Source organism: Phalacrocorax aristotelis, chromosome 5 (genome assembly GCF_949628215.1).
Source record: "Phalacrocorax aristotelis chromosome 5, bGulAri2.1, whole genome shotgun sequence".
NCBI classification, from domain to species: Eukaryota; Metazoa; Chordata; class Aves; order Suliformes; family Phalacrocoracidae; genus Phalacrocorax; species Phalacrocorax aristotelis.
In genome coordinates, this window is record NC_134280.1 from 70,354,191 (window position 1) to 70,366,310 (window position 12,120).

The 12,120-nt window shown below is 46.9% G+C and overlaps 1 protein-coding gene across 11 annotated transcripts in view; it reads left to right on the forward strand.

The window, feature by feature from the left end:
- PAK6 (p21 (RAC1) activated kinase 6) overlaps nucleotides 1-12,120 on the forward strand; it is a 44,952-nt gene that overhangs the window by 8,502 nt on the left and 24,330 nt on the right. For 2 of the 11 annotated variants that reach the window (XM_075095249.1, XM_075095251.1), the window contains 4 exons: nucleotides 6,373-7,854; nucleotides 7,988-8,314; nucleotides 8,627-8,825; nucleotides 9,459-9,523. The gene's annotated coding sequence lies outside the window, so the exon portion shown is untranslated. Of the gene's footprint in view, nucleotides 1-6,372; nucleotides 7,855-7,987; nucleotides 8,315-8,626; nucleotides 8,826-9,458; nucleotides 9,542-12,120 lie in introns of all 11 variants that reach the window. The other 9 variants (XM_075095252.1, XM_075095254.1, XM_075095257.1 and 6 more) reach the window with 9 other exon arrangements.

Here is a 12,120-nt window from a genome sequence, read left to right on the forward strand (position 1 = left end):
CTTATAAACAACTGTATCTGGTTTTTCTTATACTTTCTCATCTTTTCCATTGAGATGGAATTTTTCATACATCCCCCTAGCTAATCTCTTCTAAATTTGATCGCGTTCACGTTACTGTGTGCAGAAGGCAGTCCTAAACAGGCTGCGGAGCCTTGGTTGTGTTACTGAAAGAGTATGGATTAGGCCGCCATCCTCCCGCTGTGTTCTGGGTATGGTTTTTCCTCACCTGTGCCAACCTTTGAGTCTTATTTCAAAGGTGTGACTTTTCAAGGCATAGCAGGAGCTGAGGGTCTTTTACAGTGGAGCTGAAGAGCCGTGTTTACATGGGGAGAACAGGTATGAGAGTCTTTCCTTAATCTGGATCAGGAACAGAGGGGTTAATACGCATAGTGGCCAGAAGGCACTACACAGAGCTTAAAATAACCGAGATCAGGATAATTTGGCTTTAAGAACCATCTGGGGCTTGATTCAGTGCTCATTAAAATTCATAGTAGCCTTATGATTGGCTTCTGGAAGAATTAAGCAGGGTGTTACACTTTATAATGAGTACTTTGGGCCTTGTCCAAGGAAGCGCATAAATGCATAAAATAATGTTAGAAATTAACTTCTTTCCTGTAACATCCAGCTTAGAATAAGAATCTTTCTAGCACTTGTGGAAATCAGTGAAAAAACTCTGGTTTGAAGGGACTTTGGATTGGATCTGAAGAACAGATGCTACAGCTGACTCTGGGAAGAAGTCTCTCTGGGCACGTCATCTTTGAGCTGCTCGTGCTGCAGCAAGCTGTCCAGTCTGGGGACACACATAATTAACTTGCAGAAATCGGAGCTCCTGAGTGTGTAGTGAAAGGTGTGGAAAATCAGATTGCAAACCTCGGTGCGGTTGTGGAATATTTGGGCCATAAAATGAAAAACGCACACTGTGTTTTTCATTAGAAACCTAAATGTGTGAAGTAATGTCACAAGTGGTTTAGGTTTTGTGCCACCTCATCAGCCATAGGTGATGTTAGGAGAGGACATGCTTCTGTTTGTGGCTGCTACTGAGGAAACTTCCTCTGACACTTGGTTATAAAGTGCGCACTGTTTGGTGTTAACAGCCAAGAAAATACTAGTCCTGCTGCTTGCTCCCAACTCAGGAATTTGCAGAGCTCTTCGGGCTTTTGTGTTTGCTTCTAAGTTCTAAATATGTTCTCCCTAAGCTCCTGCAAAATAGCAGCCTGAGTGACGTAAAGCTGAGCCCATCGCTTATTTAAAGAACGTTGCCATTTATTTCTGTGTCACTTAAACGCACGCTTTAAAACAGTCTCTTAGAACTCAGGGTCACCTACATTATTTGGCTACTCCTCATTTGTGGTCTGTGATCGTCTTCATAATGAGCTGAGGCTGTTCTCGGGCTGAGGTTGCTATTTGTTGAAAGAAGGAAATGAAAGAATTTTCCGGATAACTACCGAGTGTTTCTGTAGGGAATCTTTGCTTAAGCCCTCGATTGTAACTGTTAGCCAGACTTTCGGTTTTCGTCAAAGTTCTGAAGACCAAACCAAGAGAATTCTCGTTCAGAGTCTTAACAAGCGTTTCTTTTTAAAGGTCACATCTGGAAATGAACTAAGTTAATACTTTTTTTTTATTTGACCACATTTCTCTGAATTCATTTATTTATAGAATTTATTTAGCACTCCAGAGAGCACGTGAGCAAGGAATGTGTTTTTGAATTACTAGTTTGATGAGTGATGATTAAGTAGAAGGTTAAGAGAATTTTTTCACTTATTCTGAAGATGGCATTGTAAAAATCCCTAGATCTGCGGAATAGGAGATGTGCCGTTTTATTTACAGCTTAAATAGCTGTGTCTTATGTTGATGCTTTCTTAACTTCTTTAATTATTATTATTCAGAATCTGGATATTTCTTTTAATTTCATATATAAGTGGATTAGTTTCTGGTGTTATCCTGCAGACGGTCCTGGTTCTGTTGTTCCACTATGGTTTCACTCGTTACAGCAGCCAGCAGGACCTAGACTTGTTCCAAAGGAAGGACATTTGCGATGATTGCAGCCAAATGCCAGTGGGTCCGTGTGGTCGGGCAGAACGTATGACTGTGTTCGATTTGGACTCCATTAATCATGTGGTAGGGTTTTGGTATAAAAATGTTCTTACAATACCAGAAACAGTCAGCATGTTTCAGTCCTTTGTAATACGCATTGCATGACTGTGTGCACGTTTTAGGTTCTTATGGCGGAATCTGACAGCATTAATAGTTGCACAGATGTTTTGGGTAGTTTTGAATTTATTTTTAATGAAGAAAATGATGGTTGGAAGCTTTGTCGTGTGTCCACCAGCCTGTGTTCTGCTGAAACAGTGTGCCCCAGAGCAACCAGCACCTTCTTTTGTCTTATACTAGTGCTTAGGCTACTGAGAATTGCAGCCTGAATGAAGAAGACTGGAGGAGAGAGCTGAGGATAAAGAAAGTAAAAGGCTTCTCTAACTACTAGCAGAGAAGACCAAAAATCACTCTTGGGGGAGGTAGCAATTAACAACTTTTTCCTCTGTTGTAGCAGTACGCAAGACAAGGATGTCACAGCTAACATATCTTTCTACACCATATAATAGAAATATAATGTTAGAAGTATAGATAAATAAACCTCTAAGTGATGATTTTAACCATTTAATCCTTCGCACGCCATCCTGTGGGCTCCAGTGCATCCACAGCTCACGGAGACAAGGGAAGCTGAGGGTACAGTAGTAGGACATGCTTGTTTCAGTGGCGAAACAAGAAGGCCCAGTTCCTGCGTTGCGGGTCTCTGGCTTCTGAGCTGTGGTGGCACGACTCTTTGCGTGGCTGAACTGTATGCCAAGCTGCTGAAACAATCTGAGTTTAAAAACAAGTTAAAGATTGATAATAATAATAAAAAAAACACCAAGCAGATTTAACCCTTCACCAACCTCCTATTTCCAGTAAAACCTTTCTGAAGCAAGTAGTTGTAGTGATTATCTGGCCGGTGTGGTCTGCAGGCAGCAGTACTGTTGTACCCGCCCAACCAGGGGAAATGAGCTGCAGTATAAAAGTACGAGTGAGTGGCACGCAGCAGTGCTAAACGGTGAGAGGTCCAGCTTCAGCAACTGAAAGGGGGTCGGGATAGAGTTTGGATACTCATCCCCATTGCAATGGTCAACCCTTCCCTTCTCCTCCTCCTCGGATTCCATTCAAACAGCTGCTCTTTGCCGCTGCCAGCCTTCCCCCAAAACAAGCCACCCGTACACCACCGCAGAACAAAGCACCCTCCTGTGCTTGCTGTAGGGGGGCTGCTGCTGGGAGGGTGGCCCTGACACCCGCTCCCTGGCACAGGGTTAAGGCTGCGGCCCCTGAGACGGCGCCCTCTGAGTCTTAAGCGTTGAGCTGCTTAAGACTGTTGTCTGTGAGGGCAGTTGCTCCCTGCCTCCGCAAGGCAGCAAGTGGGATGGGAGCCTCCTGTGCTGCACGGAGCCACGTGGCTGGATTTTGGCAAGCCTAAGCTCCAGCCTTCAAATTATTCCAGGCTCTTGAGAGTTGTGTTTGAACATACCCAGAGGTAGGGAAGGACTAATAACAACAAATGGTGTTAGGCTTTTGCTACCGTTATTTTAGCCACCAGGAATTCTCTGAATTCTGGTTAATACATTTGCAATAGCTGACTGACCTAGTTATTCTGAACAGAAGCTGAGGTCTGTATTCCTCTTATGTTAGCCAGGGATTTCAATCTGCATTTCTATAGCATCTTTAAGGATCGCAGCGTGCTTGAAAAAAAACAACAGATTAAGCCGCCTCTGTTCTGTGGGAGTTAAGCATTGTCACAGTCGTTTTACCAGTGTGCAAAATGACTTTCCCAAGGTGACCTGGTGAATCTGTGGAAAAGGTAGGCTACGCTGACGTTCGGCTGCGATGCTGCCATTGCAGGACTCATTGTCCTGACTCTTGTGGGAAGCGGCAGATACACCTTTTGTAAAGGATGGCACAGACTTGTCGGATGGAGCATGACGTTACTTCTTTTATAACCTAATACGTCTGTGAATTTTTGCAAGTTAAAAGGTCTGGAAGAAGTGTGAGATGGCTGTGATCCAAGCTGTATTGATATTATCTGCAGGGAATGTCTACCAAGCCACAGGAATTTAACCAGTAGCAAAAAAGCGTGTGCTGCGTTCAGGTGATCCTCCTGAGCTTTCGCTTCAACTTCTCACCAGAGTGGGAGTTAGAATTTTTAAAAAGCGTCTGATGGTTTCTTACTCTCTTTAAGCTTAATCTGCAGCCTTGCCTATGTTCTCGGCTCTCACTGCTCCAGCCTGGTGTTCTCAGGCTGGCGGAATTTGCAGCTCCTCGTGCTACTCCCTCGCTGGCTCTGCATTGCCCCACCACTGGCATTGCCTGGCCCAGGAGAGCCCGGCTGTGGTTCTGCCCTAGTGCCGATGAGAGCCTGAAGCAGCACAAATTTTCTTCTTTTGCGTGACCCAGCGTGCATGTGGTGAAGAGGGACTCCAAGCACCACAGTGCCCCGATCTGTAATGCGTGCAGTGCTCTGGGAGAGGTGGTGAACTTGCAAAACCAACCTCCAGTTCTTCAGCTCTGGTGTGTCTGGGTTTTGTTTTGAATTGAGCCCCCCCAAAATGGAAACTGGATTAAACTGTAAACCTTGGAGAAACTTACAGGCACCCCGAATGAGCTCATGCAGTGGGAGTGCAGATAAGGCTTTGCCTGCTGGCACCTCCAGGACGCTACCTCTGCAATACCAGCAGTGCACAGCAAGCAGGAGGAGAGCCCGAACATTAGATCAAGCAATCCAAACAGTGCGCTCTTGAAATTTTCTGCCCGACTCTGAATGCAGTAGCCTTGGGGAAAGGTAGCTAAACTGTAAGCACTTATTTAAAGTGAAACTGCCTCTGGATTGCTCTATCCTTATCTCCGGTCCTGGCTCATGTCATGTGTTGATTATGAGACTTGCAGACTTGATTCCTATCTTGTGCTTCCTCCCACTGGTTGATGCTGATGCTTTGCGAATTTGCAACGCACCCTTTCTCCTAGTGACCCCTCTGTCCCAGTTGTTGGCGTATTTTTTCGCTTCCCTGGCCAGCTTACTCTGGATTTCAAGAGCCACGAAAGAGACGAGCAACCACACTTCTTTGATGGAAGTGCATTAGTGCCTTCTAGCAAATCCCACATCTCAGAGGAGCCCTGCTAGAAGTTCTAGTTCTGGACCACAGCCTAGCTCCATGGGTGGAATAGCCTTAGCTCTCACTGGGATTTCCTGAATGCATCACGTTTACTGTGCCTCGGTAGCAGGCTTCTCCTGGAAGCTTTGTTGAAGCAGGATAAATTTTTCTTAAACAGCTTGCCCAGTTCCCACAAGCTCCAGACAGGTGGCCACGTATATTTCTGCGGGCTGAGGTAGACGGAAGACGTCGTATATGGTAGAGTTGGCCTTGGTGTCTCTAACTTTTTTTTTTTTCCTTAAGATTAGAAGTGCCCAGTCTTGCCTGTTGGCATAGTATAATGTTGAAAACTTTTGGGTTTTTTCCCCTCGCAAAATTCTGCTCCAGTAGAGATGAAATGGGTTTAAATGGAATCTATTGCAGCAACAGCTCAGGACGTGAGGAACTGGTGCTTTCCTGAGAGTGCCGTGGAGAGGTAGGGTGAGAAAAGAGGTGAGATCAGCGGTTTTGGTCTGAAATTTGCTACGCTTTGTGTCTGGGGAGGGGACGTGTAGTATGGAATGGCCTTTGCTGTGCAGATAAATGAGGCAGTCTGCGATGCAAGCACTTAGTCAATGTACCCTGCAGCATTTCTTGCTTGCCAGTTATGGCTGCCATAGCTAAGACAGACAGGACCTGAATGAGCAGCACGGAGTATAGCAACCGTAGGAGGAGTGGGGTGTGTATGCGTGTGTTTATATATATGTGTGAGTATAATTATTTATATTATCTTTTGCAATTCTCTAGGTAAGAAGGGAGCAGTGGGCAGGGAAGGAGCAGTGAAATGTTTAATAAAGGGACAGTTGCTAAAGGGGAAAATTAGAGATGCATCACATCTACTGGGAAATTTTTCTTCAAAGTGTGAGGGACTGCTGGGACCAAACTCGTGAATAGAAAGACTGGAAAGTGCCCTAATTTTTCATTAAGGTTGTAGGCAGCAGAGGTTCACACCAACTCAAAGCTGCCTTGGTTTCATCTAACCTTGGGTCTTGACAAGTAAAATCAGGCTCTTTCATTTATAAAGGCTTCGCGTCTTGTTCTAGAAGACTGTCTTAGCATGTAAGCCCATGAAATGTAATACTTATGCAAATCTGAAGCCAGTTCCGAGCCTGGGTGACTCCTTGTAGAATATAAACGACATTTCTCTGTGACGCTGCCAAAGCTACTGCTGTGTAGACGACTCCTCGCTGACTGGCACACCAGCAAAGCACAGATGCAACAGATGACAATGAAGGTTTGCGCTCCCTGTCGCGTTTCCTCCACACCTTCACAGGATTACGCTCCATCTTTTCATCTCTGATCCTCCACAGCGCTGCTTCTGCCTCGCAAGCTCCAGTCTTTTGGAGAAGGAATGTTGTCCCCCTCCCTTGACTGGTTTGTTGTTTACTAGTATTAATATGAATTTTCCTTTTTTTAATTGCATCTGTGTATGGGGCCTGCCCTGTAGGAGGAGACAAGCTAATCCCCAGACTGAAAGGAACCTGGCTAACTTTATTTCCTGTACCCTAGGGACGCTGCTGTGAGGTAACAGGCAGGAAACCTCAGTCTTTCTGGCAGGCTCTGGCAGGCAAGGACCTGCAGTGTAATGCAGAAGCGGTGACTGCGCGTTCAGGAAGTAGCCTTCCACGAGTTAGCTAGCAGCTCTGGAAATGAGGATGATGAACCTCAGACCATTAGCTACGATGCCAGTGTTTCCTTTACATTCTCTGTATGAACCCCAGCTCTGTTCCTGCTCCATAATATTACTGGAGACCTTGTGCGTTTCAGCTAGATGTGTGACTCTGGTTGTTGGGTGGAGATACCGCAGCCTAGCTGGGTGGGAGGAATAGGTGGGAAAGGAAATGGGAATGGGGGAACATGGCTAAACGGTCACTGGGCTGGCCGGCCTCTGCTGGACAAGCCACTCCCAGCAGAAATGATGACAGCCTAATGGTTATTTGTAGCATGTCATTCATTTATTTATTTTAAGGGCGGTTCAATAAAAACAACTTTAAATCATGGGGGTAGATTTTTAAGGCTTTTATCTCTGCACTTTGGGCCTAAAAATATCTTAGGGTTAAGCCAGTGTTGTTAGTGGTTTGGAGAGGTCAAGAATCCTCTTTATTTGCAGTGGAGCAGGAGCAGCTGATGGGTTTGCTGACATGAACTCCCACCTGTCCTGGGCTGTAATCCCCAAAGGGTCCTCTAATGGTGCCCCTTCCAGCGATGCCCGTCCGCCACCGCTGAGGAGTGGTGGAGCTAGTGTCCTACTGGGCACAAGTCGCTTGTGGAAATGCCTATTTCCACGAGTCAGTAAACCCTGGGGCACAGCAAAGGTAGGGCAACAGGATTATAGGGTGATACTAGACTTCAGACCTCGCAGCACTGACTCATGCGGAGCGACAGGGGAAAAGTAAAAGCGCCAGGTCATGTGCTGCTCATCTGCAATGCAAATAAATTGGGTGAATTCTTCTACAGCCAGCCATACAGTGAGCAATCAAAGCTCACTTGTACGGGAATGACAAGGAATTGGTGGCAGGTCCTGAAATCTGCAGCCAGGCGACAGAGGCGGGGATGACGGGATTCGTTAGGAACTGCAGCAGCTCTAGGCCCTGAGGCTGTGGAGCTGAGCGAAGAGCTAACAAGCAAGTCGGAGCTTTAATAGGTCAGCAGTGAAGTGGGGGGGTAAAAAGGGTGGAGAGGACAAGGCAATAATGTCCCCAAGGTTCCTGCCTGAGACCCAGCAAACCTCGGTGCCCAGGTGCAACTCTGAGCTCTTTCTCTCTCATCCCCTCTAGGGACCGAAAGGAGGAGATGGAGAGGAGAAGGCAAGATGGTCCCAAGAGGCTCTGCTGTCGGCGTGTGTCTTTTTCCTTGGAACACGAATCTGAGGCTTCTCGGCATTGAGGGCTTCCGTGTCCCATCTACTACCACACCCTGAAATCAAACTCGGCAGCTTAGGTGAACCAGGCACTGTACAAACATGTCAGACTTGCCTCCACCCCTTTTCCTTCTCCCGCTTTCTCCTGCCGTCTTTCTCTCTCGAGTTTATCAGCGTGTCAGCGGATTCCAGTGGCAGAGGATTCCCACCTCACCGCTGGGTACGGAGCAATGAGGAGTCCAGGGTAAGCTCCCTCCCGCAGATCTGGGGTCAGCATTGACTTGCTTGCTTGCTTAAGACCAATAACAGCACTGTCCTAATGGCTGCTGTGTCGTGCGATTTGTTTCCTCTGTTTACAGAGGACTAGGTTTGTCAGTTTAAACTATCGTCTTCGTTCCCCAGTGGCTGGGCTGCTACAGCTTAACCCCTTCCCCTCGGAGCTAAGCCTCGCCACTGCCAAGAATTAGCGTAATGATCACACGTGTGTTGGCAGTGCCAGCCTAGGGCACAGTGGGAGGGAAATGGTTCGGGGGGTCATACAATTTTTTCTCTCAAGGGATGGTTCTGGAAGGGAAGAAAAACCGGGAGCTGGATTCCTTTGGGAAGGAGTTTACTTCATCTTTACTCCTATAGCCCAGCAACACCATCCTCCAATCGGCTTTGCTGTATGACAGTGGGAGAGTTTCCCTCCAGACCCTTCCTTCTGCTCTCACTTGGAATTGTCCTCTACCAGCATTGTTGCAGCAGGACTGCCAGTAAGACCTTGCGGTTTTTTTGCTTTCTAGTATCTTTCAGGTGGGCCAGCGTATGGGTTTGTGGTGCCTGGGGTCTAACAATTTAGCCTGTTGACACTCAAGATGATGGGGAGTGTGGAGAGGAAAATACATTGTTGAATCTTGCAGGGTGATGCTCTTAAAACATTGGGGTGAAGAAGGGGTTAAAACTACTCTGGATGATGCTTGAGAAAGCAGACAGCATGTCAGGAACATGCATGCTCATTGCCTTTATGCGAGACTTAGCAGTATCTCCTCTTACTGTGCCTGCAAGGACCCTCACCGTATCTTACGAAGAGGTCTAATTAACTCACCGGCTAAAAGCCCTCTGTCTGTATCCCCCACCTGGCTGCTGCGCCAGCCAAGATCCTTCCAGCACACCTACTGAAACTACGTCGTAGTACTCGTGTGCCTATGGGTGCGAGAGTGTATTTTGGCTATCTGAAAGCTGGCTAATCCCCTCCTTTTTAAGTCACAGTCTACAATTCTATTGAGCATTTGTGCTTAATTATTTTTGCTAGGTGGTAACCAACATATACAGCCAGGTATTTATAGCTACAGGAAACAGTCCCGTCCGTTAATGTTTGCTGATGTGTTTGCTTTCTTCTTTGCCAGGACATTAATGACTTAATGCATTTGGGGACAGAGTACTGAAAAAACAGAAGAGAAGTTTGTGGCTGGTGAGTGTGAGTTCTCAGGTGAGGCTGGGGGTTGTACGTAGAGTAAGAGAGATTTGCTGAGCCTTCCTCTTCTTTCCTGAGCTTTCTGCTTGGGTAAAACCTGTGTCAGCCCCCACACAGCTGCTGGGGAAAGAAACGCTGCTGCATGGTGCGCTCTCAAGCCCTGTCCTACTGAAAAGTCTCATTCTTGATGGTGTGATGAAGCTGTATATTGATTTTAATGTTCTAAACTGCCTTGGTATGTACATCCTGTGTGCTAAGTGTGAGCAATGGTTTATGCATTTAGTAGCAAAGCTGATCAAATAGTAGAAAGAGCTATCAGCAAATAGTTTTCTGGATTAGTAACTGTGCTTCCAGATGGACAGTCTGTTCCCCGAACAGGGGTTGTTTCAGCCTAGATAGGTGTGAGTGTGTATGTACCTGGAAAGAACATCCTGGGTCCTGCAGCCGAGGCTTGCAAAAGTGAGAAGCATAACTCCTACTTGGTCACAAAATGGTTTTCATTCACAAGGAGGAGCACTGTAAAAGTTTGGCTGTCCTGCCTTCTATCAGAAAAAGGAGCACTCTTTAACCTACTTCTCTAATGTGCTTAGGGAAATTCACAAGCAGAGAAGAGAGCTAAATAATTTCTGCAAATTGCTTAAAACAACTTGGACCAGCCTATTCTAGTTGTGAGTAAAAACTCAGCCAGGTTCTGACTTCTGCATTGCATGTCCTGTTTTCTTGAGAGTACCAACAGAGCTGCCACGCTGCGGCGCCTTCACATTCACAGCTGCACAACAACTGTACACGTACGGGACATCAGCTCTGAAGGCAGCAAGCGCAGCTGAAGGCTAACCAGTATGTAGTGCTGCACAGCACCAACAGCTGGAGGGAGTACAGCAACCTTTCAGATCTTGCCAAGGAGGCTCTGGACTAGGGGAACAGTTTTCTTGTCTCTTGTACTAACCCTGCTCCTGCACCCGTCTCATGGGCTTCTAAGTTATAATTGTACAGACTCAATGTGACGGAGTACAGAATCAGGACTTGTTCTTAAGGTATTTCTCAGTTGCAGGAGGGTTATCCTGTGGCTTGAGGACTAATGCACTGAGATTTGGCCCTTCGTGATGATATTGCTGTTTTGAGACTGATCTTCCATTTGTCTGGCGTAAGAGAGTGACGTGAATGTAGGGTGACGACAGACTGCAAGTTCAAATCTATTTCCCTCAAAAAAATCTCAGGAGATCACACTCACGCTAGGACCGAGCCGTTTTAGCTTGTAGCATTAGTAATTAGATTATTTTGTAATTAATTGATGAACAGAGTGTAGCTGTAGACAATGTTATTTATCTTTACTCGTGTATGAGCTCACCTCAGGGTTTCATGTATGGAGTGCTGGGTGAGCATTCATGCTCACGGCACGTGTTTTTCCTTCCCAAACAGAGCAGAATAACAGATACTCCCTAGGAGAAGACTTGCCTGTTATGATTTACATTTCCATGTCGGCGCTGGCAGTAGTGAGTAGGAAGGCACTTGGAGTCAGCCAGGTTGTGGGGTTTAAGCTGGTCTGTCTCCTCCATGTTTTGGGGCATGCTGCCTAGGCTGCAGTTTTCCCATCAGTTATCCTGTGGGGATAACACAAGCAAGCTGCCTTGCAGGCTGTTGACAGCAATTAAAGAGATGTGTTTCTCACTTTGGGAGAACACGATTATCATAAATAGGGACTGAGATTGTTTAGTGTTGTTTGGAAGGAAGTTTAACTCTCACATCGCTGTATTTGGGTGGTCTGGGGAATCACCGTGGTGTGTCTGCCAGCCCTTTGCCGTGCTGCGGGAGCGTGATCCAGGACGTGTGTGATTGCCAGCGCCTCTGCTGGGACAGGTCTGCTTGCAAGCAGTTGGCCACGCTCCCCAAGCGCGCCACTCTTACTTGGCTCCTGCCTGGTGCTCCCCTGCAGTAGCGTCTGTACCGCGCGCCTCGCAGCGCAGAGCTACAGCTTCCCTCTCAGAGCCCAGTGTGCCGGATGCAGCTGGATCTGCGATCCGTGACGTGGCATGGGGGAGCGCAGCGAGGTTACGGCGCTCAGGCAGAGCCGCGGGACGTGGCACCCAGCGTTTCGAAGTGCTGCGTTTGAAGGAGCGTGTTCCCCAGATGCCGCCGAGCGCCTTGGCTCCCTCGTGTGTCATGTGAGCCGGCACACCAGATGTGGCCCCTTGCACTTGTCCCAACGTAACCTCAGTCTGATACGTAAGATGTTGCTATTCATGTGAGTTTTTGGAGACAGAGCCTTAAATGTTCTTATTCTAATCTCGGTAGTATTTTTGTGCTCATTTTGAATGGGTCCGTCACACAAGACAATGGAGAGTGAAGCTCCGTATCCTACCCTGTCTTGAAGCTCTTTGGTATTCTGGTTTAACAGCAAAATACAACCTCTTGTTTTTAACCCTGATGCGTCCTTTATGGCAAAATAATGACAGTAAATCCATTTGAAACAATGCAGTTACTCTGGACGTGAAACAGCCAAGTGTGCGTGTGTAAGGCAGGTGTCGGAGAGATGCAGTGCTGCATGGTTTTGTATATATAGAACAGGACACGGCCACATCAAGTTGTTTAAAAGG